The sequence below is a fragment of the Bombus fervidus genome, chromosome 13 (assembly GCF_041682495.2).
Source record: "Bombus fervidus isolate BK054 chromosome 13, iyBomFerv1, whole genome shotgun sequence".
In the NCBI taxonomy this organism is placed as follows: domain Eukaryota; kingdom Metazoa; phylum Arthropoda; class Insecta; order Hymenoptera; family Apidae; genus Bombus; species Bombus fervidus.
The window spans coordinates 1,279,595-1,303,221 of record NC_091529.1 but is presented as its reverse complement, the minus strand read 5'-3'; the positions used below and the strand labels follow the sequence as shown (position 1 = coordinate 1,303,221).

Genomic DNA, 23,627 nt, shown 5'->3' with positions numbered 1-23,627 from the left:
GATGCGACGCTTTGTTTCAACGCATGACTCATCTACGTATGGCAGGATGTTGAATACGAGTCTTGATACAGGTTCAGAATAAACATTTCTCACTCAAAGTCAACCGCATCATTAACGGAGAGAAAAGGCGTACCTACACTGGTAACAATTTGCATGCGAACTATAGTAACCTATTTCCACATTGGACTTGGGTTTCGCAGATTCTGCAAAGTAATCTGACAGCAGATTGGTGGCAGGAACATAGCAGACTCTGCACAGTATAATCGGACAGCAGAAAAGCTGCAGAAACCGAGCAGACTCTGTAACCTCAACTATTTAAGTAGATGGAAGCGCGCATATACTGATACTTAAATCAGCCCTTTAAATAATTACAATTATTACTATTATTTTAAGGAAATAAATAATGTTCATAATGCTTTTAGTTTATTATTAATAAACATATATTCACCGTTTATAGCACAGATTTACATTGCACATTAAGCACCCGATTCCTCAATATCAATTTCATTTATATCCACAATTTTTATAAGATAATATAACCGTATCGATTTAATCCTCTCGTTCTCGTTTAATCCTCATTCGTCTATTGTTATTCATGAAAGGAAATACACATAATACAGTTTATTAGTTCTAACAGAATGTGCAAGCTAGTATGAGGGATATGCTAATACAGGTAACAACAATTTTGTAGAAAGATGAAAAATGATTAAGTTATACCTTCGACTTCAAGCCGTTAAAATACGAAATATAATTTTTTGAACAAAGGAGCGTCCTCTTTGCTCAAGAGAGAACTTTCCTAACTTTGTGTCCTCACACACAGTGAGACACAAGAGTATTCGTATCCCGTAAACTGCCGATTTTAAATGATTTATATTTGATTATAATGCGAGTTTCAAAGTTATTATCAACAGAAATTTATGTTGGGATTACAAAGCCATTAAATTTATATAAATTTTGTTGTAAAACAACATGTCGATATAACAAAAATGTAAATTTACGTAAACCGGAACAAAATTTTTCTATTCCAGATTTTTGTCGTAGAAATAAATTGTAATAAGGTCATTAGCAAACATTAGCAGCTCTATATAGAACTAAATTGTGTATCTATTTCAGAATAGGTTTTTGCGGGGCTTAATAGATGTTCTCTTTTCAACTTTATAGATTCCAATTTTAATTTTAATAAACAAATAAGTAAAAACTCTGTACAAAAGATTTAACTAACTATGTTTTTTTTATCGTTGTACAATTACAATTACAATTAACAATGCGTCAAAAATACTTATTTGTATTAGTGCGTAGCATATTCTAATTATATATAATTATATATTTATGTATGTATGTATGTATAATATAATCATCGAATCTATGATTAATTTATCGAGTGACGAAAATACATAATACCAATGGTAACAGACTAGTTCGAAAAGAGGGCTGCGAAAGCTTTTGCCCATAGAAGTTGTCATAACTGTAAAAGAATACATACTTCTTTCATTCCTTTTTTATCGTTCCAATTTAATTCGAAATCAGTGTTGTAACATTTTATCGTAATAACTATAGATTGATACAATTGCATAGAAATTATTACGCATCTTATAACATTTCATGAAAGTTAAAATTAATTTTAGTTTGATTAAATATCTTCAATTCTTTGTTACACGTTTCTACAAATAAAATCTATTGTTTACTACACGTAGGTGAATTAGAAGCTTTGAAACAAAAGTAAATGAAGCATTACAGAGAAGGTTAAGGTAAACGAAAAGGACACTTCGAAACCAGAAGTATATTTTCGACTATCTTCCTGCTTCAAATAAACACAAAGAAGACTGTCGATAAGGCGATAACGTAACAATTGCAAATAACTAAAAGCATGTTGAAGAAAACAAAAACGTACAGACGAATTCGGACGGAGGAGACTTTGGATGAAGAAATATTTCATACGTTGTTCGCTTCATAAATATTAGATCTTAAACAATTGTCAATAAACGAATTATATTTATATAAATTAATCAACGGCGGCGACGTTGTTAAAAATTTGTAAAAAGCTATTTTCGTACATTAGCAAAACATTGCCCGAAAGAAACAGGCAATGTAAACATTAATGTTAAAGGCAAAAGGACGACAAGAGAAAAAGAAAGAAAACCTCATGGAAAAAACGAACCTGTATGTGAGAGGTTTTTGTATAAATGTGAAAGTCTGTTGGAGTTCTTTTGTAGACTTTTTTTACCCTCCAAAGGTTATTGCAAACTTGTCATCGATTCAAAAATAATTTACATATTTTATAGTATGTACGTGTTCTCATCGAAAGTCCCCCCTCCCCCCCTGTAAATACATACTTATACATGAATATCGAGAATATCGTTACACAAAACCTATACATGTTCCTGGTAAATAAACTGATGATTAACAGGAAAGAATGATATCAAAGTTAGAAGAAAGAATTATTTCCTACTTGTGACCCTATTTAACACTTTCGTTTATGCTTTCTTTTCTATCCTATGTTGTAAGCCTTTATCGAATACAAATTTTAAAAGACATTATTTTCCATTTACTATCAAATACATATACAATTATGGTGCTAGTAAAAATAATTTTAAATAAATAATACAAGCGAATTATAAACATATAATAAATCTTGATTGTTTAACATTTTTATTTCTTTCCTGTGTTGTAGAAAATAGTAATATTTTGTGAAAAATAACTCCAATTCATAATCCTTCAAACTAAATAAAAGTTACTGAGAAATACCGAGAAATACATTTTTTACATCTGTTAGGAAATGTTGAGAGATATGATAATAGCAAAATATATGATAACATAGAATAAACAATGAAAGTGGTGAAAATTAAAATTAATAGAATGACTGTAAGAAGAATAAACAAATTTCGCTTAAGAATTCTTGTTATTTTGTTGAAATTAAGGAATCAGATTTTCTTTTACTTATAATTCGTTTTAAATCATATACTTTATAAGTTTTAATAAATTGAGGATTTTATAATAATTTAGAGAGGACTCTGGGGCACGCTTTACGAAATTATGAGAGCATTTATTGAAAAATTCCCCTACCTATCCATTTTCTGCAATAAATTTATTTATGTAATAAATTTATTTAAATAACTTAATTTTTATGGTTTAATTACGTAACCACTATTCGTATGTCTGTTCAAATGTGTATTATTTCATACAGAAGCGTTTCATTTGTATATAGTATCTTTAGAATTTCTTAAGTTGGCAATATATTCATGCATTTAACTGAATAAGAAGTTCAAAAGATATATTAAAATTCGTATTATCCTCTAAAAATTAATTAAAATTATTCTTTGTTTATATCACGTTTTATTTAAAAAATTCGAATAGAAATAAGCCAAAATAATTTTTAGAACCGTTGTTTTCCTCTAAAGCTACTTTGCTATTGGATACTATTGCGCACGTAACAAACCTGCGCAATGGAATAGGAGCCTAGACGGTAATGTTAGTCGACCTCGATCTCATTAATAGTCATAACGGTTGACTCGATATTTGCGCGAGTCGTTCTTTAGCAGGACTTGTTGGTAAGATATCACTGTAACTTATTTTTCTCTTCCAGTAGTGTTTCTTTATTTTCCGTTGTAATATGTATTATTACATCGCACAATAAATATAATATTTATAATATATCATATTTCTTACATTACTTTTAATATTATTATTATTATTAGTATTAGTATTAATAATAGTATTAATAAGTATATTAGTATTAGTATATAATAAGTATATTAGTATTAATAAAAGTATGCATTTTTCAGACGACTCAAACCATTATGGACAGATGCCATTGTTGTTTCAAAAAATCTATTTATTACAATAAATAACGACAAAATAGGAGACCAGCATTGTATATTACAAAGGTAAATATTCTTTGATTCTATGAATTAGATATTTATTTACCATATAGACTCCTTTTATAGCTTTTTCGTTCTTCTTTCTTTCTTTATCTAAAAGAAAAATTCTAAGTTACATGAAAAATTCGATGAAAAGAAATGCACAAGTGTATTTACCTATTTAAAAAAGAATCTACCTTGTCAATTTATCACGCATGAATATATATATATATATATAACAAGAATTATAATTTCTACTTTGGATAATATAAGGCAAAAGAATGTAAAAAGATAGAAAATTCTGAAAAGAATTATTGTAGAATTATAAGAAAATTAGAAAGAGGGTATTTCGTTATAACGTATTACGTTATATGGTATCACGTTATAAAGTATTACGTTATATAGTATAACGTTATATGATGTTACGTTATATGTTATTACGTTATATCGTATTACGTTATATAGTATAACGTTATATGGTATTCCGTTATTACGTATTACGTTATACGTTATATATATATATAAAAAATAGCGAAGAAATAATTCTGAAGTCTTATACAGAATTATAGGAGTAGTTTCTAAAATAAACCGAATTTATCGAACATGTAATAGTCGTTCCGGTCATTCAGTGTAAACATCGCATATCTCTAACAATGAGCGTTTACATACTTCTTGTTACGATACAACCTTGAGTCAAGTACATACGTATATTGTATCTACAGTGTATCTTGAATTTTGTACCATTATAATTTGAAATGTTTCAGTCTAAAAGTAGAATTGCACAGATAATATAAATGTTATATAATTTTTATTCAATACTTTAATACTAACCTGTAACAATTAATAATTGGGCTTCTATGTCATCTACATGATACATAACGTTCAGTAAATCTGAATATTTAAAAAGTAACATTAATTTTCTATAATTATTTCGAAAACAATTAATTTATAAGTTATTTATAAATATAATTGCTTATAATGAAATTGATAAATGTGATATCATGAACTATTTGCTTGAAAAGCACTTTGCTCTTTTCACATTATCTAGGCTATCTCATACTTGGTCAATATTAAGAAAAATTGATGTACTGAATATTAAATTTGTCATGTATCAAGAATATCATGTCTGTAAAAATTGGTGCATACAGCTGGTGGCGAATCAAAGAATGTATCTTTATTGCATCTTATCTGGTTTATAATTTGTAAAGCTACAGTTGTATTTGAAAGAATTTTATAATTTTTTTTATAAAACCCTTTATATGGCAAAAAAAAAAAAAAAAAGAAAAAATAAACGTCATAGGATTCACGATAAGGAGTATGATGTCGCAGTATAATATCTAACGTTAGTGTGCAATTTCCGTTGACATCTGTAAAACTGCCATTAAAGTGAACAACATCTGTCCGTTCGCCTCATGAATTCAGAATTAAAAGGAATTTATTGTTTCTATAATATGGACTGATTATATTCAATATCTCTCCAGGTAATGAATATTTACAAAAACGGGAGAATATTTTCCTAGATTCATCAGAACAAATTTCATTAAAATCGATGATCCATCGACTGTGACTTCTCCATATTAGTACGCCTCTAATATCCGTAATGTTAAAAAGACAGTTTTTTGGCGCTTTAATACGTGTTAAAAGCCAACCTTTATTTGTTAGACCTATTAATAGTATTCACAACTAATAAATAAGCATTGAAAATTGAAATATTGAAGTTTTGTTGGCTCTTTTACTTTTTTGTCGTAATTTATAATATAATCCACGTATTTGTTAATTTGGGAAACCTTTGCTTTGTGAAGAACTATATGAAGATAAATATTATATTTTAGTCATCCAGAACATATGAAGCACCTATGTTTAATGGATTGTTAGATAATTAAACGAACCGATCTAAATGAAGTTCGACTATAATTGTATGCAATCCCTCTTCCGAGAAGATCAATTGATAGTACCCTCTTCTTGCCAGAGTTGCCACACAATTAAATACAGGAAATCCCGCTCTGTCTGTGCCTTCAGAATTATATTTTGATATTTTCAAATGAGTTCTTCTGTCGTCATTCATATTTTAAGAACAGGGTAGATTTCATTGATCAATGACTAACGAAAGGATTTGCTTAAAGCATGCACCTTAGATAAAATTCCATTTTAAATTTGTAGCAAGTAAAATAAGATAGATCCTGCGAATATTTTATGGAATCCTGAAAATTATAATTATAAATTCATTTATAACTTATAAATAAAATATACTATAAAAAATTTTTTTCATTTTAGTGCTGTATGTTATTTGTTTTTGTTAAAATTCTCTTATTTAAAAACATTTGATGAAATGCAAGGAAATAATGATACAGTATTGTAACATTTTAACTTAATTTTATAATGTAATACAATATATAACAGTATAATAATATATACATATGATTTATTTAATATTATCCTTTTACAAAATAATTATGCTACAATTATGATATTTTCACTTAGATTTTTTCATATTTTTTAATTTTTCAGGTCTTCCAAAGTCTTTGGGTCTCCTCAAATTTGTGCATGAAATATGCAACGTCCAAATAAATATATTCCATACTGAAGCATATCATCTTCTATCTTCTCTTATGTTGATATGGTGAGTCCCATTTTATTATATTTTTTACAGAATGTATATAATCATGCGTTCTTTTTTTTGATCCATACGGATCTATTAAATGATGTAGGTCTGTGCGCCTTTGCAAATGAATCGTAAGTTGATAACGCTTGATGCAGTACTCGTTGCATTAAAAATATAATCGGAATATTCGGGGCGAGATCTATATCTATACACGCAGTGTGCGTATAAGAAAGGATAAAGGTCACCGTGACTTTGTCGGGCGAGTAATTAGTTATTTGAAATATTTTGGTCGATCACGATCGATCATTGATCGTGCCACTACGTTTTGAAAATGTTTCTCTTTCTTTCTTCGGGTAACAGTCACCTTGTTTTCGGTTTCTTTTATATAATCAGCCCCTGAACGCGACTGGTAGACAAGAAATAGAATTTAGCGAAGCAAAGAATAAAAAAGAGAATATTATCGTGCCTTCGAATATGAATGTTGTTCGGATTACAAGGAATACGGTTCAGTAGTAAAGTGTAACTGTACTTAAACGCCTTACACTCCCGGCCATCTTCCCTGCGGTGTACATAGAGGACTCACGTAAGCGGGACGCTTGTCCCGACGGTTCTCCCTGGCTTCGGGAACGTGGGTTTGCCAGCTCCCATAGACTCACATAAGCAAGTCCTCCCTGCAGGACATCCTTCGGTACACGTTAAAAATACCGTGTCCGGTCAGGATCTGCATAGTAAAGTGGTCAATATACCTCCTATGTCTCTTGAATGTGCAGACGTCCGACACCAGCCTCTTCATCCAGTTATCACGTCACTCCTCCTTCCATTTATCCTCCATACGTATCTCCACTGCCTTGATCGTTGCATAAAAGACCGAGGCCGGATCTTCTCTTGAACAGATATCGTAACTTTTTTAATTCGATATTTCTCGGCCCGGAGCTCGACTGTATAGTAAATGAACAAGGTGCCCGTAAGCACGCACAGTGCTGCGTGGAACACTATGCGGTACGCTGTAGATGATTTTATCAGCGCGGCCCTTTGCGCCCTCTTAAGAATATCCCTATTCTTTTTCTTTTCTACCGTCTTTGCCCATACAGGCGCCGTATAGAGCACCACCGATTCATACAACTGTTACAACTCTTTGGCTTATGCAGTCTTGTTGACCTCCTAGGCAAAATCGGTACACTTACAACCTCCTCCTGAACCTCCTGATTATTTTCATTAATTAAATTGTCCATGAAAAAGTCACTTTCTCCCTCATCATTTTCATCATCACTTTGGACCGCAATATCAATTTGCTCAATTCCCTTTTCAAGTTCAAAATCTTCAACATCCCATACCCAATCAGAAGATTTCTTCTTGTTATTACTTGTGTCCACACCAACACCCTTGCAGGGAAACATATTTTCTTCGAATCGAACATGACAAGAAATTATTATTTTCTTAGTCTTTGGTAGATAGATCCTGTAACCCTTGACTTGTCGGTCGTAACCTACAAAAATCCCCTCATCTGCCCTACTATCAAATTTCTTTCCGCTTGAGCTTATTAGATACCAAACTTTACATCCAAATACTCTTAGTATTGTGGTGGAAGTGTAGAGGATTGATAAAACGGAAACGAGAGCTTGCTGTTGCAACCCGTCAAATATATTTGAAATAAATTAAATAAATATAGACGTTGTCCAAAGTCGCTCGTACAAACGTATTTGCAAAGACAGTGAAACTCGTATGATAACTGTTAATAATAGATTCGCTCGTGATCGCGTCCATTTATGCTGGTCGGGGGAGAGTCGGAAAATTCAAATTCGTCTTTGTTCGACGGTTGCACGTAGCGGCGACATTGTTTTGCCCGGAGTTTATTTATTCTTACATTACGTGTATCCTAACGATCTTGATACTTCGAGGCAAAACAACACCATGATTTGAATTGTCCTCTGACTCATGTGTCGCTACATCATCCCCCACCAGCGATAACGTTTTTTTTATTATGTTATATTTACAACATAAATGTTTACAATGTTTTACTTGGTCGTCGCTATTTTTAAAAGTTACGTGGTACATCCCGTGTCCGACAATTTACAACACTTAACCGAAACCTGCGAATAAACGCGATTCGAATTGGTGTCCTTGATCGGGCACTATCTTCAAGGGTACGAGATATCCAAATCGAAAGGAGGACCGAGGCAACGGTTCGCGCTTCCATGTCGACGATGGGAATGGCTTCGGGCTAACGCAAAAAGCGGTCGATACATGTTAGACAATATCGGTATCCTCGCGAACCGGCCTGCTAACGCTCTGAACATTCCAACGGGTGAGGATACGTGCTTTTTTTTTCTTTTTTTGCACTTGGAGAAATCCTCATGGACACACCGCCGCTGCGGGTAGCATCAGAGCAGTGTCGGGCAGTGGAGCGGCCGTGGGCCACCTGACCGTCTACCTATCCATCGCGTTACCCTACAAGGGTGTGAGTTTCTCTTTCTCTCCCTTTCTGCCCCCTCCTTCACGAGCATAACTCGCTCGCAGATGAAGCAGACAGTCTCGTAATCCTGCGGCATCGTAATCCGCTCAGCATCACTTCTACTATTGCCGTGGGGGTCAATCTGCGCCGTGTCCCTGCCCTCTCCGCACTGGTGACAAATGTCCGTCGTCTCGCGTCCGATTTTCATCAGGTCGTTGTAGGGTCCTTGGTCGCCTGGTATCTCCTTCCCGGTAGGTGCGCCGTTTTTCTCTGGTAAGTTCCGGTGTCCACCATGGCACCGATCTGTTGTGCCATTTCTTCCTAGGGATGGTCGCATTGCAGGCTCTGATCAGGGCTGCCTGTAGTTGCTCTGCCACCCTTTCAACGGCGTCTGCTCGAAGAAGTTCTATCTTTTGGGCCGGTTTTAAAGCAAGTTTTCGTATTCGTTTAATAGTGCCCATCAATTCGGGTACTATTATACCACTCATTAGGCCCTTCCATGGTCCAATTTTTGCCCCCAGGTATCTGAAAGCTTCCTCGGGTGCGATGTTCGGTATTTTGACATTATTGATTTTTATCTCTGGGTCGTCCACGTACCAGGTGTCCTTCTTTGAGATCACCTAGAACGTCTGACTTTTATCCCCAGAGATACTCATCCCGAGGCCATCCAGATACTCGTGGACCATGGTTAGTTGTTTTTGTGCTTCTTTTTTTTCACTTCCTACTAGCACGATGTCATCGGCAAAGACAAGTATAGGGATCTTATTGGTATCGCTTATACGAATCCCTTCCGTGGATTCCTCTACCGCTTCCAGCAGCGGTTCCAGACATAAATTGAATAGAGTTGGGGACAGGGGGTCTCCCTGCTTAACTCCTCTAAGGATTTCTATCTCGACCCCATTGCCGTTTCTTGTCTTTATTTTTGTTCTAATGTTTGTATACATACCATTTATGAGTTCGATCAATGGGGCCGAGATGCCTTTCCTGGCCAGGCTAGGTGCAATAGCTGAGTGAGGCACCGTATCAAAAGCTTTGGAAATGTCGACGATGGTAAAGACACCTCCATGATCTCTCTTACTTCGTTTAAGGGCTGTATTAACAATTTCCGCATTGATCTTACATCCGTTTTCGGATGTAAAGCCCTTTTGTCTTATGTTTTGAACGATGCCCCTTTTAATTCTCTTGTCAAGAGTTGAAGAGAAAATACGACTAATAATTGAGCCGATGGTAATTGGCCGCCAGTTCTCGGCCTTGCTCAAGTCCTTGTTGTTCTTAGGAATTAGAGTGGTCCGGTTTTCTTTCCAACTCTTGGGATAGTGACAGGTAAAATATATCATGTTAAATAAAACCGCTAAGACTATTGGCAGACCCGGGATGGACAAATTGCTTTTCTCAATACCATCCGGGCCTCCCGCGGTTTTGTGTCTAATTTTCTTTATCCTGTCACTAATTTCCTCAGCCATTACAGGAGGAAAATACTCGTGTATAAGACCTCCTGAAGTTATATCACGAGGTATGGGGGGATCCAACGGACCCGCTTTTCCCCATAACTCTGTGTACAATTTTTTTTAACTTCCTCTGCTTCAGGAGGCTGCCTGGCAGGTGCCAGATACGCCAGATCATCGTTAACCACGACATCCGCGAGCTTCCTTGGGCATTCACGGAACATGTCTTGGCAACGTGCATATAAATAGCGTTTCTTTTGTGTTCTTTTGTTTTTTGTAATGTCCTTTCTTGTTTTTCTTTTTGTCGGGGGTTTTCCCTCATTGTTGTTCGCTAATAACGCTTTCAATAGAGATGTGTCGACAAATTCATCAATTTTGGCCGCTAAAATTATTTTATTTTCATTAAATTTATCCCACAATTTATCCCATAAGGGATAAGGGATGGAGGGTTGTTTCTCGGAGTTCCTTTTTCTCCTCCAAGAGGGCTCTTTGAAACTCTTCCCAGTTAGCGGCTCTCGTATTGTACCTCCTTTCCTGCTGGTGAGGCGGGGTGTTATATTTGCCCAGATCAAGGCGCGTTTCCAGGATTCTGTGATCGTTGGAGGTTCTGTCCTCGTGTACTTTCCATTCCTTCACGAGCAGTATTAGCTCCGGGCTCGCCAGGGTTATGTCGATGTTGGATCGTCCGCGGGTGGTTTCAAAGGTATAAGCTTGCCCTGGTTTGTTCACGATGTGGAGGCCGTATTGTGCGATGACGGCCTCCAGGGCTTCTCCTCTGTCGTCGGTGCTCCTGCTATTCCATAGCGGAGATTTTGCATTTGCGTCGATACCGATTATGGTTTTCTTTCCATTTAAACGGTTCAGTACTTTCTCTAGTTGTGGTATGCCGATCTCGATGTTCTCGGTCGGCGGGAAGTACTGGTACATAGATCTTCGTCGCTCAGTCACTTATTTGTACACATACGCAGTGTGTTGTGCACAGGCCAGCGCCGTCTCGAGCGCCGTCATGTGTCTGCTTCTTATTCCCACCGCTGCCATTGGTGGGTCTTGTTTCGAACCTCGACAGGCGACCGCTATTTCTGTGCCGAACCCGGGTACTTTGCCTTCTATGCTGTATGGTTCTTGCATCAGGAAGATTACGTTACCATCAGCACTCATCTGCGTCTTGATTTCGCGGGGAACGATTTTCGATCTCTGCATGTTGTGCTGCAGGATCCTTATTACCCGTTGACTCCCGAGTCCGCTTTCTGTTCTCTTGGGCATCTTACTCATAGGATGTTCTGGCAACTCTTAACTCCAGAGCCTTTCTATACATTGGGCATTCCGCGTCGCCCTTTTTCCCTGCCTTCTTGGAGTTTACGCAGCTGGGATGGTTGTCCTTGTTTGGGCACTCTTTGGTGCTGTGTCCGCTTCCGGCGCAATGGGCGCAGATATCGTAACTTACGCGGCAATATTTTGCCACGTGCCCGTATCCCTGGCATTTTTAGCATCTGCTGATCGCGACGTAGTCCCTGATTTTACACGCGTTCCACGAGATGTACACTTTGCCTTTGAGTAATTGTTCCCTTACCTGGGGGGGGGGGGTACTTCCATTACCCAGTTCGTTTCCTGTTGATCTTTGCGACCCGTCCCACAGCAGAACTTGATTCTTCATGCATACCAGTATCTCCTTCTCAGAGATATCCCTCGGGACGTCGTACATTATCATCCTTGGGTGTTTCCGTTGCGGAGTGCTTGCTTTCAGACTGGCTTCTTTTAATTTTTCATTCTCTGTAAAGGTTTTGAGGCCCTCTGGGTTCGTCTTTTCTACGACTAACCCGTTTCCGCTTATCTGCAGGATTGCAGTGACCTGTATCCCCTTTTTGCGGGGGTTAACAAGAGTGAACACTGCATCGCTTACCTCCTCGCTGGATTTGAATTCGCTATCCTCTTTATCAGGGCGAATTATTACCACGTTCTTTGGTGGTTTAACCGCTTTTGGGACACTCTGTTGCTGGTCATTTTGACCTTTCCTGCATACGAGGGTTGTTGTTGTTCGTCTGTCTGCGTTCTTTTTATGACGGCTATCTCGAGCCGTTTGCTAGCCTGCAGCGACCGGTTTACGGCGTTCAGTATAGCCGTTCCCTTGCTTTTATCCTCACTGGAGCTTTGCTCTAGCTTGCCGATCAGGTAACTCTTATGGAGCAATAGCTCTTCTACTGTGCCCCTCGTGTCTTTAAAGTACCGCATGATTGTTGCTGTTTGGTCCTTGTTGACCTTTTTGCTCGGGTCTAGGCAGAATGCCAGCATCTTTCTTTCTATTTCGCTTGCCTGTACCTTTAATTCAGGTACTGGCCGCGTTTCTGTTTCCTTCGATGTTTGTTTCTCTTCCCCTGCATGTTGCTTCTCCGGTGTTTGTGGAGAGCGGGCCTCTGCACTTCTGTTTAGCTTTGGTGCCTTCAAGGGTTGCAAGACGACCCTTGTCTTTGCGGTAGGTGGTGTTTGCCCTTCCGACGGCATCTTGGGACTTGCTTTTCTTTTTCTTCGACGGTTTGTCTCTCGGAGTCTAAGTCCGGCGGCGCATCGTTTTGCTCGTCCGAAGTCTAAGTCTGGCGGTGTATTGCTTTTTATTGCGCGCTGAATTAAAAGTGGACATAATGGCGGCTTCAATTGGCCGTTTGCACGTACCTCTATTATATCCTTTTTTTAAAATTGCCGCGCTGTGGCGCCTGCTGCAGAATGGCGGCGCCCTCAAAGGTTTCCTAGGTAGCCTGTGCGGTGACGCCTCACTCGTGCGGTCGGTGCGTCAGCGTGTGTGCAGCTGCAATCGGTATGTTGATAAGTACCGCTGCAGTTGGTATAGGTGAGTGCGGCTGGTGTCGGTAAGTGAGCGCGTACTCGATCCAGTATGGCCCGTATGGTGGCGCTACTGGCTCCGTCCAAAAATGGCGGGTTGGGCGCTGTTTCGCTGGTAGCCTTTGTGGTGGCGCTGCAGTCGCTCATCTCAATATGGCGTCCCCACGCACTTAACCTATAATTTGCCACGTGCTCACCTCAAATTCACTGCACAATGTTTTATACTGTACTTTTCTTTGGAGTTTTCACTGTTTACTCCACGTCTTATTTTTCCGTAGCACTTAGGAAGCACTTTCACTACACTAGAGGCTGTTTTAAGTCCCAGAGACTCACTTTTCGTCAACTCGCCACGTGCATAATCTTGAACCTCGGTTCGAGATTTTTCTTTTCCATTTTGCGGACTTTCCACAACTAGCTCCGCAGAAATTCTTTTCCACAGTGCATCAGAAGCACTAATAGTTTACTTTAACACACAATATATGTCCCTTTACTCACTTTCCCACTGAATAACGATCAATACACTCGGAGCGATCTGTGCGCGTCCTCTCTGCATGCCGCCATCTTGTGGACTAGGACAGCGGGAAACCGCAGCGGCTCCTCCATGCCTCCCAATTTGGGAGGACGGCCCCGACGCTTCGATGTTCGTTCCCCTTGTTGATCAGCTCACACCGCCACTGATCCCACGCATCCTCCTCGGCGGTTCCCAGATCGTCTGGGGTCGCCTGCTTGGCTGCGTTCTCACCGGCGGCCAGCGCTCTTATGCGGGAGCCTTCGTTTGCGTACCAAAGCCCGGAGCTTTCACAGGGAAGACGCGGCCAAAACACCGTTCGGTATCCCCTGACGATTCTGATGGCGGTCACCCTGTGCAGCCTCCTTACGAGCAGGATGCTGCAGCGACTTGTCATCAGATCGTCCGCCCACACCGGGGCCCCGTACATCACCCGGGACCGAACGACGCTCCCGTATAGTCGGCGCACCGCGACTCCCGCCACGCCAATGTTCGGCACCATGCTGCACAAGGCGTTTGCCGCCGCCGACACCCTTGGGACTAGGGAGTCGAAATGCGGCCCGAACGTCCACTGGCTGTCGATGATAAGACCCAAGTACTTCAATCGTGATCCTACGTCGACAGCTTCCCCCGCCATGCTTATGCTCAGACCGGACGGAGGAGTTCCTCGCCTGTTCTTATCGTAGAACCAGATGGCCTCCGACTTCGCAGGGGAAACCCTGAAGCCCAGTCCGCGTACAGGCCGTATCGCACAGGTCGTTGTGACTTCGCCGAGACGCAACATCTCGTACCACCCGCACCCTCCGACCACAACCAGAGTGTCGTTCGCGTAGCACACAATGGCCGCGCCCGGCGGTAGCGAGCAGAGCAGTACCTCGTCGTACGCGACGATCCGCAGGATCGGTCCCAGCACCCAACTCTGCGAAACGCCGCTCTCGACGGGCCATCTTTCTTCTCCCTCCCTGCTGGTATACCCTACCCACCTGTCGCCGAGGTAGGCGCGGATCAGCCGAACGAGGTAACGGGGCACCTCGAAGTATTCCAAGGCCGCCACTATCCTATCCCATGGTATGGAGTTGAATACGTTGACGATGTCTAGAAACACCGCCAATGTCACGCCATCCCGGAAAACCATGTCCTCCGTGAGGGCTTGCACGCGCCTGACCGCGTTGATCGTCAAGCGGCCCACCCGGAAGCCGTACTGGCTTTCGTGCCAACCCGGCTCCCGCCCCGAAATGTGCTCCTCCAGACGGGTGGCGACGACTCTCTCAAGGAGTTTGCCGACCTCGTCCAGCAGATATATCGGCCGGTAAGCCAACGGCGAGGTCGCCGGTCGTCCCTCTTTGCGGAGAACCTCGCCGTTCTCCACGCACGGGGATAGTCACCCTCCTTAAGGCATCTTGTCTAGAGTCGCCGAAGTTTGGCAGCCATGACCCCCATCACTTCCCCCCAGATCCAACCCGACATCCCGTCCGGGCCCGGCGCCACGTCTCGGAGTCCATTCTTCTGCTAGCCTCCCACAGTTCCTCCTTCGTGACTTCCCAACCGTCCGTCCACTCCACCGTCCTGGTTGTTTCCCGCGACCTTCCCGCCGCGGTATCCTCTTAGCACCTGTAGCACAGGTGTCCTAGTGAGGGGCCTAGCTCTTCCATCTTGCGTTCGATTGCCGCGAGACGCCCAGTCTCGCCGCCCTTCTCTGACGTGGAGCGCGAGGCCAGTTTTTTTCGGAACGTCTCGTTCTCCGCCTCCAATGCCGCTATGCGTCCTTTCATTATCGCGAAGGCGCCAGGGGCGGGATCCGTCCTTCTCGCCATCTCTGTTAGGCTAGCGGCGATGGACCTCGCCGTTTCCCTCAGCATCTTCACATATATACCCTGCGGTTGCGAGACTACCTTGGTCACCTCAGAAGCTCAAGTGGAGCAGTTCCGCTCCTATGTCCGCCGTAGTACATGTCTTCATCTCTTCGGCTAGTTTCGTGGGGAGCTCGGGAGATTCGCCGTCCTTCCATTTCTTCGCGCGGGTCTCTCCTTCCTCCGAGGTTTCCTTGGTACGTAGGCTCTCCGTGCTCAGTGCTGAGCGGAAGAACCCCTCGAGAGTGACTGCCTTCCTCGTATGTGTTGTGCTAATGTGTGTAGGCTCTGGAGCCAGCTCCGCTTCGCTCCTTCCTCTCGTGGTTTCACCTGCCTCTTTATTCTCATCGACGATTGCTTTTTTTCATTAGGCGCGCAAAATGGCCACTTATGCCCGCACTTGTCACTACCACTAGTCATTACCACTTTCAAATGGCCCGAGCGACACGTTTCTGGCTATTGTCGCGCGTCCCAATATGACTTCCTTACCGCCATTACCTCACACGCGATTTTGTTTCACTTGTCACGTCTTTTCCAGACCGAATTCTGCTAGTTCTTATACCTACCTTTTCACACAGGCACTAGCACTTCACTCCAATTAACTTCCTTGTCCGAATTCTCCAGTTTTCCCATAGATTTCGATCACACTCTCAACTCTGTCATAACTCCCTCTCCACACGCTTCGTCGTCCAACCTATTTTCCCGAGGATACGTGTGTCGCGTAATTTTAAAAGATAACCAAAAGATTCAGTAGAAAACTGGCTTTATTGGTCACAGTTATGTTTTTATTACAAAAGATCACAAGAAGAACTGTCCGGACCCGTCTCGTACCATCAAGGAGGAAAGCTCGGTGTGGGTGTGCCCTTTTGAACTTAGAACGCGGATTCGTCGTCCACACTTTTCAGTAGAAAAGTGAGGGTAACGATCCGCGATGCCCATTGGTTAATAAATGAAACTGTGAAGACAAAGAAAAGCAGATGTAGCTCGTGGGTATCATGTTGGTATTCCCTTGTTCATGGGAAAAGCCTGTTATCTCACCAGACACCCGCTTTCTCCGTAATAGGTAAGAGCGTACAACAAACATAAGGACTATCCGTAAACCGAAAATGTTTATGTGAAGAGAAATGAAACTGAACAGATTCGGTTTATGGTATCTCCTTAGGTTTGTTGCGGGTCAGTTTTTTTTTTTTTTATTGACTATTTGTTTAAATTTTTGCAATTTGTCCAGAAGGACATTTGGTAAAATATTATAGCTTAAAGAATAAAAATATAGCATGTGGATGGTTACCCCCCAGCGGGGTTCTATCTTCCAGGTTGTCTATTGTATTTCTATTGCGAGGTCTGCGGGATGCTTCTTCTTCAGTCTTCTTTCTATTATGGTTTTATTTGTTTCAGCAACCAGCTGGTTTGGGTGTGCTGCAAGTCTTTCTTTATACGTTTTTGCGTATCTAGCGATTTCCTCTTTGACTGTTGAAATTTTTAAATCTTTTCGTAGGTCTTCATTTCTGACGTACCATGGAGCGTTAACTATTGTCCTTAAAATTTTTGCTTGCTCTATTTCTATTTTGCTTATGTGACTCATTGCTGCCGTCCCCCATAGTGGGACTCCGTATGTCCAGATTGGTTTGATTGTTGTTTTGTATATATTTAGTTTATTCATTATGCTTAATTTAGATTTTATATTGATTAACCAGTACATCTACTTCCTTTTTGCACTTATTCTGTTTATTATTGATTTTATATGGTGCTTCCATGTAAGGTGTGTGTCTAAATGTATTCCTAGATATTTAACTTGCTTTGGGTTGCGGGTCAGTGTAACAATGTGTAGGTTTTGGCGCCCAGACCATGAGGAACCTCGCAAGGACCATCGCATCTGGCGTAACACGTGCCAAGCAAAAATTCGATCCGTGACACGTGCTTGGTGACTTTACAACGTTGACAAGGGATGCATTGTCGCATTGAAGTTCGGAAATCTTTATTTATGGACTGCCAGACGAAGCGCGTCGTCACTAGTTTTTGCGTGGCACGTATCCTCGGATGGGAAAGTCCATGTAGCGATTGGAATACGTTGCATCGTAACGGTTTCGGTACGAACGGTCGCAAGGTTTTGGTGGAAATATCATAATATATGCCGACATGTTAATCGGGAGATGGGACTTTTTTAAGTTGTAGCGCGTAAGGGTCAGAGTCGATGATACCGCGTAGCTCGCTATTGTTCTCTTGTGCTGCAGCTAGCGTTTGGTTATTTACTGATTTCCCTATCGCTTCGATCCGGGATAACGCGTCGGCTACGTTGATTTCCATCCCCTTTACATACCCGATATCAGTTGTAGATCGTGCGAAATAATTTAGGTATCGATATTGTCGTGATGAACATTTCTCTAACTTCTGTTTGAATGCGTAAATAAGGGGTTTGTGGTCTTTATAAATCACGAATTTTCTTCTTTCAACTGAGTGTCGAAAACGTTTGACCGCTGTGTACATCGCGAGTAGTTCGCGATCATACGCGCAATGTTTTTGTTGCGCGTGGGTCAAGGATTCCGTGACGAACCCTTGCGGCTGCCATTCGTCGTTCGCGCGTTGTTGCAATATTGCACCTATTGCGTAGTCGGACGCGTCTACCGTAAGGCTGAGGGTGCACCTGGTATCGGATGCGCTAATATCGTGGCGTCCGCGAGAGCACGTTTTGATTCGCTAAAACTATTTTCTGATTGTTTCGACAACTCGATGAGCGGCTTCCTCCGCGCCAGCCTCCTTCCCTCCGTTTCCTTCTTCGACCGGGAGGGGGGGGGGGGCACAGGCCGGTCCCCCATAGTGTGTACCGACGGTGCTCCGAGCGCCTTGCAAGGCAGATATTTCGGGTTCGTGGCAGTGCATCCTTTGGCTCGATGTCCCGTGCCGCCGCACCTGCAGCACAGGTGTTCCCTGTCCTTCTTGGAGGTGCATATCTTCGTCCCTTGCGCCGTACCGTGGCACCTGAAGCATTGCGAAGGGTTTCCGCCCGATGGCTTCGACCTCCCCTATCGACCATCCTATAATGACTTTGTCAGCCTGGGCCAGCTTCCTTAATGTCCGGAACTGTTTTCCGATTGTTTCGACCACTCGATGAGCGCGTTGCCTTTTTTCGCACCTTTTAACAGGCCAGTAATTGGCTGAAGTATTTTCGCGGCCCCCGGTATGAAACGTCGGTAGAAGTTAACCATACCGAGATACCTACGTAGCTGCTTAACGTTCACGGGTTTCGGAATATTTACGATTGCTTCGACACTTTCGGCCGCGAATTAATTCCGTCGGAGTGTACCGTATATCCGAGGAATGTGATTTCGCACGCACCGAATTCGCATTTCGTGAGGTTGATTACTACGTTGAGACGGTTGAACAGGATTCGCAAATGTTCGCGATGTTGTTTTCGTCTTTCGAAGCTATGAGAAAGTTATCGATGTACGTGTCACGTAATTTTTAAAGTGAAAACACAAGACTCAGTATGAAATCAAGTTTATTTTTCACAGTTAGTTTTTTGCTACAAAAAGATCGGAAGAAGAACTGTTCGGACCTGGCTTGTACCATCAAGGAAGAAAGCTCGGTGTGCCCTTTTGAACTCAGAACGCGGATTCGTCGTCCGCACTTTTCGGTAGAAAAGTGAGGGTAATGATCCGCGATGCCCATTGGCTAATGAATGAAGTTATTACAACAAAGAAAACCAGATATGAGCATCCTTGTTCATGGGAAAAGTCTGTTATCTCGCCAGACACCCGCTTTCTCCGTAATAGTTAAGAGCGTGCGACAAACATGAGGACCATCTGTAAACCGAAAATGTTTATGTGAAGAGAAATGAAACTGAACAGATTCGGTTTACGGTGTCTCCTTAGGCCTGTTGCGGGTTAGCGTTAACAATGCATAGCCCTTAACGCCCAGACTATGTGGAATCTCGCAAGGGCCATCGCATCTGGCGTAGCATGTGCTAAACAGAAATTTGATCCGTGACATACGCGCAGACGAAATCTCAAACATCATGTTTGTTGCTTCGAAAAGTCCAAAAAGTGTCGTTATCGCGGTTTTCTTGTTGTTTTCGGGTGCTATCGGAATTTGATGATATGCGCCAACAAGGTCGATTTTCGAAAAGATGTTCTTACCATGTAGATGTAGTACCTGTCGGGTACTGTGTGACCGTTCAACGCACGATAGTCGCCATATGGTCGCAGGTTTCCGTCCTTCTTCGGCACAACATGCACTGGTGACGCCTACGGGCTTTTCAATTGTCGCATCACGCTTTGCTCGATCATCAGTTCAAACTCCGCCTTAACCTGTTTATGTCGATCAGGTGCGAGGCGGCGGATTTTGTTGTAGACAGGTGGGCCGGGCGTGGTTTCGATGTGGTGTACCAAACTACACTTACTTACTTGTATTCTTGTTTGTAATTGTTTGTAATTCTGAATATGATGTTCGGTGTACAGGGGTAATGTCATGTGATGTACCACGCCGTGTCGAGTTTTCTCTCTTCCGAAAACCGGTGGACGGGTTAGGTCCAGAAATTCCGCCAAGAGTTGGTGGTAAACTGATTCGCCGATGATGGTTTTTACTGATACTTCGTTGGCCGTGACAGCGTATCCCATTGTAGATAATTGAGTTATCGTGTCGAGGAGTCTTCTGTTTCGCTCGGACGTTTTGTGTAGGTGGATTGGTTACCGCAGTTATTCGATCTGCGCTGACCGCGACAATCTGCCCTAGGTCCAGGCGTATTTGTGTATACTATCGACGATTCGGGTTCGCGTTTCGGCCTTCTTGTCCTGCACGGAGGCCAGGACATGCTGCACATGCACCGGTAGTCGGCTCTCCCAGACGGTGAAGATGAAGTCATCCGTTGTCGAAGGGGTGGCAAGGTTCTTTAAATCCTGATAGAATTGAAATGACGTCCTATCGCCCATTTGTTCGTTTTCAATCAACTTTCCCACTTTCTGAGCATCCGAGTCTCCCAATCTCCTAATGAGCTCCTTCTTGAGGTACTCGCACTGCCCAGCCTCCGGTGGGGCGAGCAATATGTCCCGGATTAGTCGCACGTGCGGCGGGGCGATATTTGCAACAGCGGTCTGAAATCTTGTCTGGTTGCTCGTAATCCGGGCAGTTCCGAACTACGATTCCGTTATCGCGAACCACAGCATAACATCGTGGGGCCAGAACGGTGGTACGCGGAGCGGTGTATTTACCATATCTACGTTGTCAAATGCGATCGTTAAACTTCGTCGGTACTGGTCATCTTGAACACTCTTATATTCTCGGTGTTTAAAGTCTCGATAGCACTCTCACGATCATCTTTTTTGCTTAGATTGGGGTCACCAATGTAGAGGATTTGTGTAGGAGATGGTTGATCGCGAGATTTATAAGACGAGATTGCTCGTTGTTGGAACCATCAGGTGTATTTTAAAAAAATTAATAAATAAGTACAGATAATGTTCGCAAAGACGCTCGTATTAACAGATTCGCTAAGACAGTGTATAAGTCGCAAAATAAGATCGCTGATAATTCGTTGATAAGTAATGGACACTTGGTGGGTACTGAACTCCTTACGATCGCAACCGTTTATTTATACTGGTTGGGGGAGAGTCGAAAAATTTAAATTCATCTGTGGCGGATGATGTGAGGAGCGGTATTACGAAATAACGAGAGAGATTGCTGCTGCAACCGTCAAGTATATTTAGAATAAATATAATAAATAGAAGTGTATAAATACCGTCGATAGACGTTTGTACAACGTATTCGCAAAAATAGAGCAGGAACGCTCGCGGATAACTCGATAACTCGTAAACTCTGTTAATCACAGATAATAGCGCGGATAAGTAGCTCGTGTAATAACTCGTATAACTCGGATAATAACTCGGTAATCAATCGCTTGCGATCGTGTCCGTTTATTTATCTGGTCGGGGGTTTAGGATAGTCGGCAGATTCAAATTCGTCTTAGAACGACGGTTGCCCTCAACGGCGACATTGTTTTTGCATAGAGATAATCTAGTGCTAATTTCGTGTATCGAGGCGGTGTCTGTGATCCGAGGCACAACAACATGAGTCGCTTTCGCTTCGCCTCGTCCTATGACTCATGTGTCACTACACATCTTTGTTCGGCGGTAGCACGTAGCGCGACATTATTTTGTGCGGAGTTTATTTATTATTACATTGTGTGTATCCTAACGATATTGATACTCCGAGGCCAAACAACATGATTTGAATGGTCTTATAGTTCATGTGCCGCTACACATTTATTAACGAAAATCAATTAATTAAAACAAACGCATATTTTAAGATTTAAAATATGATTGTTTATAAATATAAATATCATTCCTTGGTATATGTAAATATTTCGTCTTCGCAATTTTTTCAGAAAATCAACGTATATCACTTTCAAAATAAAGAAACCATATCTAAATATACATAAAATTGCAAATGCACTAAAACTATACATACATACATAATGAAACTATTAGAATGCTGGACTATTACAAGATATACTTTAACTTTGTAGTTTACATATTATAACTAACTATTACAATGGTATATTTCGTGCTATCTAGTAATTCAAAATTCTAAAATTATCCATTTTCATGTTGGATATATTGAAATTATTCCCCGTTAATGTTATAATACTGTCTTTTAAGATGGAAAACATTTCAAAAGATGCTTTTTCCCCCTTCGTTTAGGGATGGACTGTCAGAACGACTCTTGATAATGGGGTTCCTGTAGTCTCTTCCTTTTTTTTTTTTTTTAATGACAAATTTTCCCCTCATACATGTAGTTTTACTTTCTTCATAGCAGAACCAGATTTACAGCTTTCGGTTTGTCTTGTGATGTCTGGTGGCGGATGATATATGTTGTATTGGTACAATGAAATTATGAGAATGATTGCTGTTGCAACCGTCAAATGTATTTCGAATAAATAATTAAATAGATGATAGCGTCGATAGACGTTCGTACAAAGTGTTTAACAAGATAGAATAAGTCGTTCGCGGATAACTTGATAATAACTCGTAGATACTCGCAGGTCTCGATAATCGCTCTCAATTGATTACTGATAATTATTGCTTCGCTCGCGATCGTTTCCGCTTATTTATACTGGTCGGGGGGGGGGGGGGGGGAGGAGTCGAAAGATTCAAATTTGACTTGGAACGACGGTTGCCCTCAACGGCGACATTGTTTTTTGCCTGGAGATAATCTCGCGCTAATTTCGTATGTCGAGGCGGTATCCTTGATGTAACATGAGTCGTTCTCTCTTCGCCTCGTCCTATGACTCATGTGTCGCCAACCTAACCCCCCTACCAGTGATAACGTTATAATTTGGTTGATTTGGTAAAATAATATTTTTGTCGTTGGTTTTAAAAAAAGTTGAGTACAATTAATACAACCTGTGTCTGACGAATTACGAATTTTAACCGAAACCTGCCTGGTACCAATCGGGGAAACGGACTCTTCGCCCAGACCGCGTAACGTACCTATCCCTGGCGTTTTCTTCTGAGCGTTGATTGTTGTCATTTGCGATACTTTCATACATTTCCGGTGTCATCCGGTACAATAAACGCAGGTTTTAAATGGTCTACAGAAACCGTTACGTCGCGATTGTTTATTTTAATTATGTATGTCTTCTCGCCTCTTTTTGTCACCTTAAATGGCCTGACGTTAGGCGGCTGTAAAGGGCCTCCAATCGCGTCATTTTCTTTTCGCCATGACGCGTAATCGGGTATGGCCTGACTTGTTCCATCCGTTCTTTTAGCCGGTTCGCGTATTCCGAATTAGCCCGATGCTTTGATGGTAGGAAGAATTCTGCCGGCAATCGTATGCCGGTGCCGTAAACCATTTCAGCTGCCGTTGCGTTAAGGTCCTCCTTTAACGCGGTTCTCATGCCAAGTAGAACGATAGGGAGAATTTTGACCCAGTTGCTCGTGTCGTGGCACTTAATCGTTGCTTTTAATTGTCTATGAAAGCGCTCTACCATGCCGTTAGATGGTAGGCCGTCGTACGTAAGTGCTTGACGCTGAGCAACCGGCATCATTCTTCGAACAAACGTGATTCGAATTGGTGTCCTGATTTTCAGA

General features: G+C 41.6%; 1 protein-coding gene across 4 annotated transcripts in view; it reads left to right on the top strand.

Moving 5' to 3' along the window:
• Positions 1–3,480: 3,480 nt before the first annotated feature.
• The window catches only part of LOC139993506 (uncharacterized), a 60,501-nt gene continuing 40,354 nt past the window's right edge, over positions 3,481–23,627 (top strand). For all 4 annotated transcript variants that reach the window (XR_011801397.1, XR_011801396.1, XR_011801395.1 and 1 more), the window contains exons 1-3: positions 3,481–3,548; positions 3,783–3,884; positions 6,366–6,477. The gene's annotated coding sequence lies outside the window, so the exon portion shown is untranslated. The remainder of the gene's footprint in view (positions 3,549–3,782; positions 3,885–6,365; positions 6,478–23,627) is intronic.